Raw genomic sequence first — 12610 nt, forward strand, 5'->3', positions numbered from 1 at the left:
TGTTAATGAAACAGGATTAGAGGCAGTTATGTTAATGATGTAGGACACAATTTAGAGGATTAAATTGCATCTTGAGTCAATCTGTTTTGATATATGGGGGAGAGAAGCAGGCAGAAAGGATGGGGATCTCCTACCACCAGAGGAGGGGGTTGGGAGCAGAACTGGAGTTGACTTGACAGAGATGGAAGGCTTGCCTCTGAAGTTGGTGCCCTGAAGTTGGACTTCTGGCCTCCTAGACTGTGAGAGAGTAGACTTCTGTTAGTTAAAATCACCCACTTGTGATGTTTCTGTTGTAGCGGCACTAGATAACTAAGACAACAGGACCTGAAATTCCTGAATCACAACCTTTTCCCTTTCACAGTTGCTTGGAGACTCTCCATTGTCTTCTGGCACTTAGGGTTGCACTAAAAAGTCTGCCAACAGTCTAATAATTACTTATTTATTCATGGGTTACTTGTTTCCTTGTTATTTCCTTATATAGAAAGCCAAAAACCAAACCCACTGTGTGTAGACAACTATTCCTTAAGCTTAAGAAATGTCCTCCTATTGTAACTTCAGTTTTAACTTCTATACCATTTGATATATCTTTTAGGTGAAGAATATATAATAATAAAGAAAAAAGACAAAATATTTGTGCTCATGGAGATTATTATTAGTCAAGTGAGCAAGCCAGAATTCTCACCTTCCATGCAGGACCCAAGTTCTATTCCCAGTGGAGTCTCACCCGTCGCTATGATTCTGAATAGGTTTCAGTGGAGCTTCCAGACTAAAACAGGGTCTGATCCCCAACCAATGATAGGGATGGCACAGGGCTGGGCAGCGTTTGGATCTGTTGTGTACTGAGTCGCCATGATTTGGAGGTCATCTTGAAAGCAGTTAACAACAACATAATGCACTGCTGCAAGTGTTGTCATCACCTAATATGTACTGAACACTTATGACGTGCCAAGCTCTGGGTTTCACTCTTATTTTATTTCTTTTATTTAATTCTTGTAATAACGCATTGAAGAAGGCTTTGTTATTACCCAGGCTTACAGATGAGGAGACTGAGAAGCTTGGTGAATTTGAGGCGAGAAAAAACAAAATCTTTGCAAGTGAAGAGTACAGAGCAAGGGGCAAGTGAGAAAAAGGTAAGGCTGAAGGACTAAGTCATGTCCAAACTATACCCTTTCTGAAGAATTTGCAATTTGGATTCCATGAAACAGGTTTTATATTTGCTCTTTACTGGTCTCGAGCTTAATTTTAATTCTATTACTATGTCTTTAATTTCTTGCAGACATTTTGTATCCCAGCTTCTACATCTTGAAAGCAATCCCATTGTTATGAATTGAATTGCATCCCCCCAAAATATGTATCAATTTAGCTAGGCCATGATTCCCATTTTTGTATGATTGTCCACCATTTTGTCACATGATGTGATTTTTCTGTGTGTTGTAAATTCTACCAACATGATATTCATGAAGTGGGATTATAGGCAGTTATGTTAATGAGGCAGGACTCAATCTACAGGATTAGATTGTGTTTTAAGCCAATCTCTTTTGAGATATAAAAGAGAGAAGTGAGCAAGAGACAGGTAGACCTCATACCACCAAGAAACAAGACCCAGGAGAATAGCGTATCCTTTGGACCCAGGGTCCCTTCACTGAGAAGCACCTCTACTGGGGAGGATGGATGACAAGGACCTTCCCCCCAGAGAAGACAGAGAAGGCCTTCCTCTGCAGCTGGCACCCCAAGTTCGGACTTCTAGCTTCCTAGACTGTGAGAGAATAAATTTCTCTTTGTTAAAGCCATCCACTTGAGATATTTTTGTTATAGCATCACTAGATAACCAAGACACCCATCTTCTTCCCTTTCTTGCATTTCATTGCTCCAACTTGATTTCCCTTTCATCTCAGCCTATTCTCTCTTAATGATGCTGCACTGAGATCATGACATATTCCACTGAGTTGACAAAACTAAATAGTTGCCCAGATTTTTCACGTGAATTCTGCATTCTATACTCTTAGTTGTCTAAAGGCTGTCCTTCTAGATTGTTCTAGAGTACTTTTTTTATTATTGTGAAGATATAGGTAGCACCATATTTGCCAATTCAACATTTTTTGCCTATACAAAAAATATTTAATTACATCAACCTGTTGTGCATCCATTGCCAATGTCCTTTGCCAAATATTCCATCACCATTAAAAAAAAAAAATTCAATAAACAGTAACTCTTCCCATTCTCCCTCCCTTCTGCCCCTGGTAACCACTGTTAAATTCTGATCTTTATATATTTGCCTGTTTTATGTACTTCATATTAGTGAGATCATACAATATTCATTCCTTTGAGATTGACTTCTTTCACTCAGCCTAATGTTTTCAAAGTTGGGCCATATCGTGGCATGGATCAGGACTTCATTTTTCTTTAAGGCTGAGTAGGATTCCATTGTATGTATATACATTTCGTTTATCCACTCATCTGCTGATGGGTATTTGGGCTGTTTCCACCTTTAGGCTATTGCGAATAGCCCATTTTTTAAATTTTGTAGCAAAGCTTGTTCACATTCTGGAGCAAGATGAAACCTGTCCAGACTCAATTCTCTAGAGATTAGGTGAATGGGTCGAACTTGGTCTTGATCTGTGCACGGCGTGATGGTAATTACAGTTCCAAAGTCTAGAGCTTGGAGAGTATTTTGATGGGTATCACTCCACTCCAGTCTAATTCCTGGTTTCTGGGAGGTTCTTCTGTGGGTGCATGTTTCCTCATTCCTTACTGCTTAGTTCTTAGATTTATGAACTGATGCAGCACTTGCAAAACAAAGATTCCCAGAATGAACAGCCCATGAGATTCTCCCTGATTGCATCCCCGTTTCAATCACTTATTCTTTAAAGACGGCACCTCCGGTAACAGACTGGGCCACTGCCAGTCCTCCCCTGCAGCCCAGCTGTTTTCCTGGATTTTTAAAATCTTTACAGGGACACAGAATGATGGGGGTGTGATTAGGAAGAATCATTTTCTTGCCTCATAGAATGCAATTGCAGGTTTTAGAAGAATGATTGCCCTGTTATCTCATTAATATCAACCATGAGTCTCTGAAGGAGACCTGGTGGCACAGCGGTTAATCCTTTGTCTGCTAACAGAAAAGTTGGCAGTTCGAACCCACCAGCCTCTCCATGGGAGAAAAATGTGGCAGTTTGCTTCTGTCAACATTACAGCCTTGGATACCCCATGAGGATGTTCTACTCTGTCCTACAGGGTCACTGTGAGTGGGAATCAACTCGACGGCAGTGTATTTTTTATGGGTCTCTAAACAGAGAACACAGCCCTGGTGGCACAGTGATTAAGAGCTATGGCTGCTAACCAAATGGTTGGTAGTTCGAAACCACTAGCTGCTCCTTGGAAACCCTGTGGGGCAGTTCTCCTCTGTCCTATAGGGTTGCTATGAATCAACTCGAAGGCAATGGGTTTGTTTGTCTGTTTTTTAAACAGGGAACAGATTGGGGAAGGAGTGGGTGGAATAAAAGCATCCTGTTACTGTTTTTGTAATGATGACACTGTATTAATTTGGGTTTGCCAAAAGCTGAAGGCTTTGTAGGGATTTTCTTGATCCAGTTTCATTTGTTTTACAAATAGATCAATTGATGCTAGACTTTGGTATCATTCTTCTTATCAGTTTTCTTTTTTTAAAGCTAATGTTTTGAATTTATTATTTAATATTTAAAATCATTATTTTAAATTGTTTTCCTAATTTATTACTTTAAATTATTTAAATTTTTTTATTGTATTTTAGATGAAGGTTTACAGAACAAACTAGTTTCTCATTAAATAGTACACATATTGTTTTATGACATTGGTTAACCACCCCTCGACATGTCAACACTCTCCGTTCTCAAACTTAGGTTCCCTATTACCAGCTTTCCTGTCCCCTCCTGTCTTCTAGTCCTTGCCCCAGGGCTGGTGTGCCCCTTTAGTCGCCTTTTGTTTTATGGGCCTGTCTAATCTTTGGCTGAGGTAGGATTCTCAGGAGTGACTTCATTACTGAGCTGAAAGGGTGTCCAGGGGCCATACTCTCAGGGTTTCTCCAGTATCTGTCAGACAAGCAAGTCTGGTCTTTCTTTCTGAGTTAGAATTTTGTTCTACATTTTTCTCCAGCTCTGTCCAGGACCCTCTCCTGTAATCCCTGTCAGAGCAGTCAGTGGTGGTAGCCAGACACCATCTAGTTGCATTGGTCCATTAGTGCTTTGGACTAATTTTTCCCTTGTATCTTTAGTTTTCTTCATTCCTCCTTGCTCTGGAAGAGGTGGGACCAGTGGATCATCCTAGATAGCCGCTCACAGGCTTTTAAGACCCCAGACACTACTCACCACAGTAGAACGTAGAACATTTTCTTTACAAACTATGTTATGCCAATTGAGCTAGATGTTCCCTGAGACCATGGTCCCTACAGCCCTCAGCCCAGGAATTCGGTCCCTCAGGGAGTTTGGATGTATCTATGGAGCTTCCATGACCTTGCCTTGGACAAGTTGTGCTGGCTTCCCCAGTATTGTGTACTGTCTTACCCTTCGCCAAAGTTACCACTTATCCATTGTCTGTTTAGTGTGTTTTCATCCCCACTCCTCACCTCCCTCTTAACCATCAAAGATTGTTTCTTTCTGTACATAAACCTTTTCATGAGTTTTATGGTAGTGGTCTCATACAATATTTGGCCTTTCATGATAGACTTATTTCACTCAGCATAATGCACTCCAGATTCATCCATGTTATGAGATGCTTCACAGATTCATCATTGTTCTTTATTGTTGTGTAATACTCCATTGTGTATATGTACTACAGTTTGTTTATCCATTCATCTGTTGATGGGCATCTAGGTTCTTTCCATCTTTTTGCTATTGTGAACAATGCTGCAATGAACATAGGTGTGCATATGTTTATTCGTGTGATGACTCTCATTTCTCTTGGATATATTCCTGGGAGTGGGATTGCTGAATCATATGGTATTTCTATTTCTAGCTTTCTAAGGAAGTGCCATATCATCTTCCAAAATGGTTGTATCATTTTGCATTCCCACCAGGAATGCATAAGAGTTCTGATCTCCCCACAGCCTCTCCAACATTTGTTATTTCCTTTTTAAATTATTATTCGTGCCAGTAATGCTGGGGTGAGATGGTATCTCATTGTAGTTTTGATTTGCATTCCTCTTGGGAAATCCTGGTGGCATAGTAGTTAAGTGCTACGGCTGCTAACCATAAGGGTCGGCAGTTCAAATCCACCAGGTGCTCCTTGGAAACTATGGGCAGTTCTACTCTGTCCTATAGGGTCGCTATGAGTCGGAATCAACTCAACAGCACTGGGTTTGGTTTTTTTGTTTTTTAATGGCTAGTGATCGCGAGCATTTCCTCATGTGTCTGTTGACCACTTGAATATCTTCTTTGCTGAAGTGTCTGTTCATTTCCTTTGCCCATTTTTTAATTGGATTATTTGTCTTTTTATTGTAAAGGTGTTGGATTTTCTTGTAGATTTTAGAGATTAGAACTTTGTCTGATTTGTAATGGCCAAAAAATTTTTCCCAGTCTGTAGGTTCTCTTTTTACTCTTTTGGTGAAGTCTTTTGATAAGCACAAATGTTTAATTTTTAGAAGATCCCAGTTATCTAGCTTGCCTTCTGGAGCTTGTGTGTTGTTGGTTGTGGTTTGTATCTTGTTAATGCCATGTATTAGGGCCTCTACAATTGATCTTATTTTTTCTTCTATGAACTTCATAGTTTTTGACTTTATATTTAGGTCTTTGATCCATTTTGAATTACTTTTTGTATATGCTGTGAGGTATGGGTCCTGTTTCATTTTTTTGCAGATGGACATCCAATTTTGCCAGCCCAATTTATTTAAAAGATTGTCTTTCCCCAATGGATGGACTTTGGGCCCTTGTTGAAGATCAGGTGACCACAGGTGGATTGATTTACATCTGGGTTCTCAATTCTGTTCCATTGGTCAATGTTTCTGTTGTTGTACCAGTACCACGCTGTTTTGACTACCGTAGCTGTACAGTAGGTTCTGAGGTCAGATAGTGCGGGTCCTCCAACTTTTATCCTTCTTCAATAGTGCTTTACTTATTCGAGACTTCTTCCCTTTCCATAAAAGGTCAATGATACGTTTTTCCATCTCTTTAAAGAACGTTGTTAGTATTTGGATCAGGATTGCATTGTATTTGTAAATCGCTTTGGGTTGAATTGTCATTTTCACGATGTTGACTCTACTGAGCATGCTATGCTTTTCCATTTATGTAGATCTCTTTGGTTTCTTGTAGTACTGTTTTGTAGTTTTCTTTGTACAGGGCTTTTACATCCCTGGTTAGATTTGTTCATAAGTATTTTACTTTTTTAGGGTCTATTATAAATGGTAATGCTTTCACGATTCACTTTTCATCGTTCTCTCTATTGGTGTATAGGAATAAAACTGATTTTTGTATATTTATCTTGTATCCTGCTATCCCCTATCTCCTAAATCGTTCTATTAGTTCCAGTTGTTTTCTCATGGAGTCTTTTGGGTTTTCTATGTATAATTTTTTTTTTTTTTATGTATAGTATCATATCCTCAAATAGGGACAGTTTAACTTCTTCATTATCAATTTGAATGCCTTTTATTTCTTTTTCTTGCTTTATTCTTTAGCTAAGACTTCCAGCATAACGTTAAATAGGAGTGGTGATAAACGGCATCATTGAATTGTTTCCGTTCTCAAGGGGAATGTTTTCAGCCTCTCTCCATTAAGAATGAATTTGGCCATTCGTTTGGCATAGATGCCCTTTATTATGTGGAGAAATTTCTCTTCTACACCTATTTCATTGAGCGTTTTTATCAGGAATGGGTGTTGGAGTTTGTCAAATGCCTTTTCTGCATCAATTGGAATGTTCATGTGATTCTTTTATTTATGTGGTGGATTATGTTGATATTTTGAACCATCCTTACATACCTGGTATGAATCCTCCTTGGTTGTGGTGTATTATTATTTGATTTGATGCTGAATTCTATTAACTAGAATTGTGTTGAGAATTTTTGCATCTATATTCATGAGAGATATTGGTCTGTAATTTTCTTTTTTTGTGGTGTCTTTGCCTGGTTTTGGTATTATCAGGGTTATGCTGGCTTCATAGAATGCATTTGGAAGTATCCCTTCCTTTTCTATGTTCTGAAGTAATTTGAGTAGTACCGTTGTAAGCTCTTCTCTGAATGTTTGGTAGAATTCTCCAGTGAAGCCAACTGGGCCAGGGCTTTTTTTGGTTGGGAATTTTTTTTTAGTTTCTCTTTTCAGTGCTGTTGGAGTTTGTTTTATGTATTTTGGAGCTGTTATTGGGTGCACAGACATTTATTATGGTTAAGTCTTCATGATGGATCATCCCTTTAATCATTTTACAGCGTACTTTCTCATTTTGTGTGGTGAATTTTGTTTTAAAATTTATTTTGTCTGAGATTAGTATTGCCACTCCTGCTTTTTTTTGGTAGCTGTTTGCTTAATATATATCTTTTTCCATCCTTTGATTTTTAATAAATTTACGTCTTTGTTTCCAAGGTGTGTCTCTTGTAGGCAGCATATTGATGGATCCTTTTTTTTTTTTTTCATTCTGTCACTGTCTTTTTATGGATGCACTTAGGCCATTTACATTCAGTGTAATTATTGATAGGTGTGAGTTTATTGCTGTCATTTTGTAGTGCTTTTGTGTGTGTGTGTGTGTGTGTGTGTGTGGTGCTGACGTTTTCTTTGTTCTCTTACTTTCCTGTGCTGAATTCCTTTTGTTTGTGGATTTCTTTTGTTTTTGTAAATTTTGCTTTTATCGAGACCTTATATTTTTCTTCTTTATTTTAATGAGTAGGTTTGTTAACTTTCTTTGTGGTTACCTTGAAATTTACCTTTATCTTCCTAGGTTTGAACCAGTTTATTATTACTTGGTAACACCTTACCTTCCTCTCCATTAGAAAGTTCTATGCCTACACCGTTTATTCCCTCTTCTATTGTTCTGACGTTGTTGTCATTTACAGATTAACTTTTCTGGTGCCTTGTTGTATTTCTTTTGGTTGTGGATAGTCCTTGGGAGATAACTTCCTGCATTGATATCTGGCTGGTACAATTTTGCATCCTAGATTTAGGTTGTGGTCTGATGTTGTTTGTTCTCAGACCAAAGGACTCCCTTTAATAATTCTCGTAAGTTTCGTTTGGTTTTTACATATTCCTTTAATGTCTGTTTATCTGGAAATGTCCTAATTTCACCATCATATTTGAACAAAAGTTTTGCAGGGTATATCACTTGTGGTTGGCAGTGTTTTCCTTTCAAGGTTTTATACATATATCATCCCATTACCTTCCTGCTTGCATGGTTTCTGCTGTATAAACAGAGCTTACTCTTATTGTTCCTCCTCTGTACGTGACTTGTTTTTTTGAGCTGCTCTCAGGATTTTTTGTCTTTGGTTTTAGCGAGTGTGATCGTGATATGCCTTGGTGTTCTTCTTTTGGGGTCTATTCTAGATGGGGTTCATTGAGCTTCTTTGATGGTCACCTTGTCATCTTTCATGATATTAAGGAAGATTGCTGTCAGCAATTCTTCAATAATCCTCTCTGTGTGTTCTGTTTTCCCTGCTGTTCTGGAACACCACTCACTCGCAAATTTTGCTTTTGATTGTATCCCACATAATTCTCAGGGTTTCCTCATTTTTCTTCATTCTTTATTCTGATTTTTCCTCAAACAGAGTAGTATCCAAGTGTTTGTCTTCAGTTTCACTGATCCTGTTTTCCATCATTTCAAACTTGCTCCTCAGCCCTTCTACAGCACCATCCATTTCTAAGATCTTGTTGTTTATCTTTTGGACTTCCAATTGTTGTTTTTGTATGATTTCTAGTTGTGAGTTGATTTTGGTATTTTTTTTCCTGTATTAATATTGCTGAATTCTTCCATTTTTTTGTCTGTATTTTCCATGAATTTGCATATTTTTTCCTCATTTTGTCTGCTTTTTGCTTTAGCTCTTGGATTGCTCTGAACATGAGAGATTCCATTTCCCTGTCAGGTAGTTCTAGTGCCTTTTCTTCCATTGGAAAGCTATCTGGTGTTTTATTTTGGAAGCCTACTGGAACCATCTTGCCTTTTTTTTTAATGTTTTGATATTGTCTGCTGTGTTCGGGACATTCAGTAGCTATTTTCTTTGTTTATTGGTCGTAGATATGTTTGTTTCATCCCAATTTTTGTTTTATTTGGTTATATGTGAGCAGGTGGGCTGCCTGTTCTTTGTTGTTTGCTCGTCTGTGGTCACGATACTTTTTACCTCCTTGTCCAGTGGGCAGGTCCAGTCACTCAGGTATGGTGCAGCAGGGTAGGTCCAGCTGAAGGGGAGAGGCTGGGATGGGTTGTTGTAGCACTTACTAGGACCAACAGGGTGGGCCAGGAATCAATGCTGGGCAGGATCTGGTAGGCCATGCCTGTGCTGCTCAGGCGTGTGATGTTCAGCATACGGTGCAGGTAGGCAGGAAGGAGGGGGGAGGCTGTGATGTGTGTAGCTAATATGGGTATGGGAAAGAGGAAAGAGCAGAGAGAAAAAAAAGAGCCAAAAAAAAAAAAAAAAAAAGAGAGAGAGAGAGAGTGCTAAGAGAGCTTACCATTGGAGCGGAGAGATAAGAAATTGAGAAAACAGAAAATAAAAAAAAAGGGAAAAAGAAAAAAGAAGTAACTAGACAAAAACTGAAAAAAAAAAAAAGAAAGAAAAGAAAAGACCTAGAGTCCTAGTGGTGTAGCTGAAAAGACCAGGGAGTGGCTCCCAGACTGTGCAATATAGCCTGGCTAGAAGGGGTAGAGATGTCACACAGTGCCAGGTATTCAGCAGACAGGAAAAGAAGGTAAATACAAAGAGATGAGAACTGAGAAATGAAGAAAGGAAAAAAGAGAAAGAGAAGAAAAAGAAAGAAAAAAAGAAACGCCCCCAGGGATCCCACCGACTGGAAGTGGCTCCTAAGCTGTGCAGTGCAGACCAGGTAGTAGGGGCTCCCAAGACGTGAAAAGAAAAAGAAAACAAACAAAACAGAACAAAGCAAAATAAAAGCCAAAAAAAGAGGCCCGGGGAGCCCACCAGCGTGGTGTCTTGGACAGGGGGAGGGGTTCCCCAGTTGAGCTGTGCTTCACAGCCTTTCAAGAAGCAAAGATGAAACATGGAGCCAGGTGTTTGTAAGAAAGGGGGGCAGGTGGTGGGAGGCACGGAAGAAACCGGAAGAAAGCAGAAGAAACAGCAACAGGCAAATGGGACTCAGGTGTGGGCAGGGTAAATCCAAGCAGCCCTAGGTATCTCTCCTCACTCTCTGTCTCTGTAGTTTTCTTATTTCATTTGGTGCTTGGCTGAGTTCTTTATCTCTTCTTTCGACACTTTGGGTTCCAGGAGTGACGCTTGTCTCTGTTTTACTTAGTTTTTCAGGTCTTTGCTGTGGATGGATGGCATGGTACTTCTGTCTATGGTGCCATGTTGGCTGGATGTCTCTGGTTTTATTTTTCAGTGTTACTGTGGAATAACACTGGGTACTCATGGAGCCTGCTAGCCTTAGGCCATTTTCAATTTGTGACATATTTTAGTAAAAATTTGACAATAGCACAGATAAAGCTTTTTGGGGATTTATACCACCATCCATCTGTCAGTTTTTCAGATTATGGTAGTTTGCGTTACTATGATACCAGAAGCTCTGCCACTGGTATTTTAAACACCATGGTGGACGGGTTTCAGTGGAGCTTCCAGGATAAGACAGACTAGGAAGAAAGGCCTGATGATCTACTTCAGAAAATTAGCCAGTGAAAACCCTAAGGATCACAAGAGAATATTGTCCAATATAGTGCTGTAGATGAGTCTCCTAGGTTGGAAGGCTTTCAGAATACACACATTGGCTGCAACAATGGACTCAAGCATGTCCACTAACAAGAACAACAATAACATAATATTATTTTTTAAAAATCTGGCTTCATAGTGCCAGATACAGGCAAAGACTAAGTCAATGAAACCTGGATTGATAGCATCTCCTCATTCTTGGCTGGTCAAAGGCAACTCCTCTGGAGTACTTTGTTCAACCTACATTTGTCAACAGGTTGAAAATACATAGAAATATGATTTCTAAATTTTTGCAAATCTGATTTATTCTCCCATTTTTTTATTGTTAACTTTCATATATACAGGAGAAAGGCCTGGCAATTTGTTTCCATAAAGACTACAGCCAGCCCTATGGAGCAGTTCTACTCTGTAACATATGGGGTTGCCATGAGTCGGGGCAATGACAGCTAACAACACCAACATATTCAAACATTCAGTTTGGGGTGGCACATCTTGCTCTGTTCCTTTCCAGTGAGTGATGATGTCTAATGATCAGTCAGTATTATTGAACCTGTTATTTTATGCATATTTTTATAGCTTCACTTTTCCAATACCTGCAGTTTTCTCCTTTTCTCCTTTTGCTCGCCCCATCTGGCTCCCTGGTTTGCTTTTCTGATCCTGAATCTCCATTTTGTAACTCCCAACTTTCTCCAAATCTTTTCAGTTGAAATCTGAAGAAAATACGCAAGTGAGTCAGAAATTGTTTCTTGTCAAAAAACGAACAGTATTGTGCTCAGTGGGAAAGCATTTACCCTTTACTTCTTGCAACTTGAAAGTAAATCCATCTCCTTCCCCACTTTGAATTTAATTCCCCAGTCTCTATTCTAAAATTACAAAAGTTCAGGAAGAACATAGAAATGTTGGTCATTAAGTCGCAGCAACGTGTCATATTTATCCCTTTAAGGCCCCCTCAATGCCTTGGTGTCTTGTCTTTCTGATTTAGCTATGACTCTACTAGTAAAAATTATATGACTCATGTCCAATTCCAAATTTAGCAAAATTTCTAAAGCTTTGTTAGTGTGCAGGGCAATGAATATGAAATGAAGTCTACATTCTTTATTTGGATTAAGTTTAAAGCTTTTCAAATAACACCGTCAGAAAATGTTACAGCATGACAAAGCTGCCTATTCCTATGGGAGGGAACCTACCCTCGGGGTGCAGGACTTGGGGAAAAAAAACACTGTTTATCTTGCTATCTTGTAACCTTCTTCCACTCACCACCATACATATCCTGCCCCCAACATTTTTGTATATGAATGAAATTAGATTTTCAAATTAACACCAATGGAAATTTTCAGATAGAAAATAAGCCAGGGAAGAAGGTTAGGAAGTAGTGATTAATACGAGATAGTGTGGGCTAAGGGTCAGCAATCTATAGTCTGTGGACTAAATCTGACCTGTTTTTGTAAATAAAGTTTTACTGGAACATAGCCACACCCACTCATTTACATGGTCTATAGCTGTTTCCACATTACAGTAGCAGTTAGGTAGTTAAGAAGATATGCCTAAATTAATTCCTATTTGGTCTTTTACAGGAGAAGTTTCTGACTTCTGGCCTAGGTGATTGTTGGTTTCTATGCAGAGTCTATTTCTTTCTTTTTCTTTTTTAACAGGACCTTGATTTGCCTGTTGCCACCTCTTCCCCATGCCACCCAGGTGTTCCAAGGGCTGTTCACGCCTCCCCCATCTCTGGGGGTGCACCTGACTGGTCCAAGGGTGGTCTCTTCAAGCTATGTGTGGTACTGCAGA

Source organism: Elephas maximus, chromosome 19 (genome assembly GCF_024166365.1).
Source record: "Elephas maximus indicus isolate mEleMax1 chromosome 19, mEleMax1 primary haplotype, whole genome shotgun sequence".
Taxonomy (NCBI): Eukaryota; Metazoa; Chordata; class Mammalia; order Proboscidea; family Elephantidae; genus Elephas; species Elephas maximus.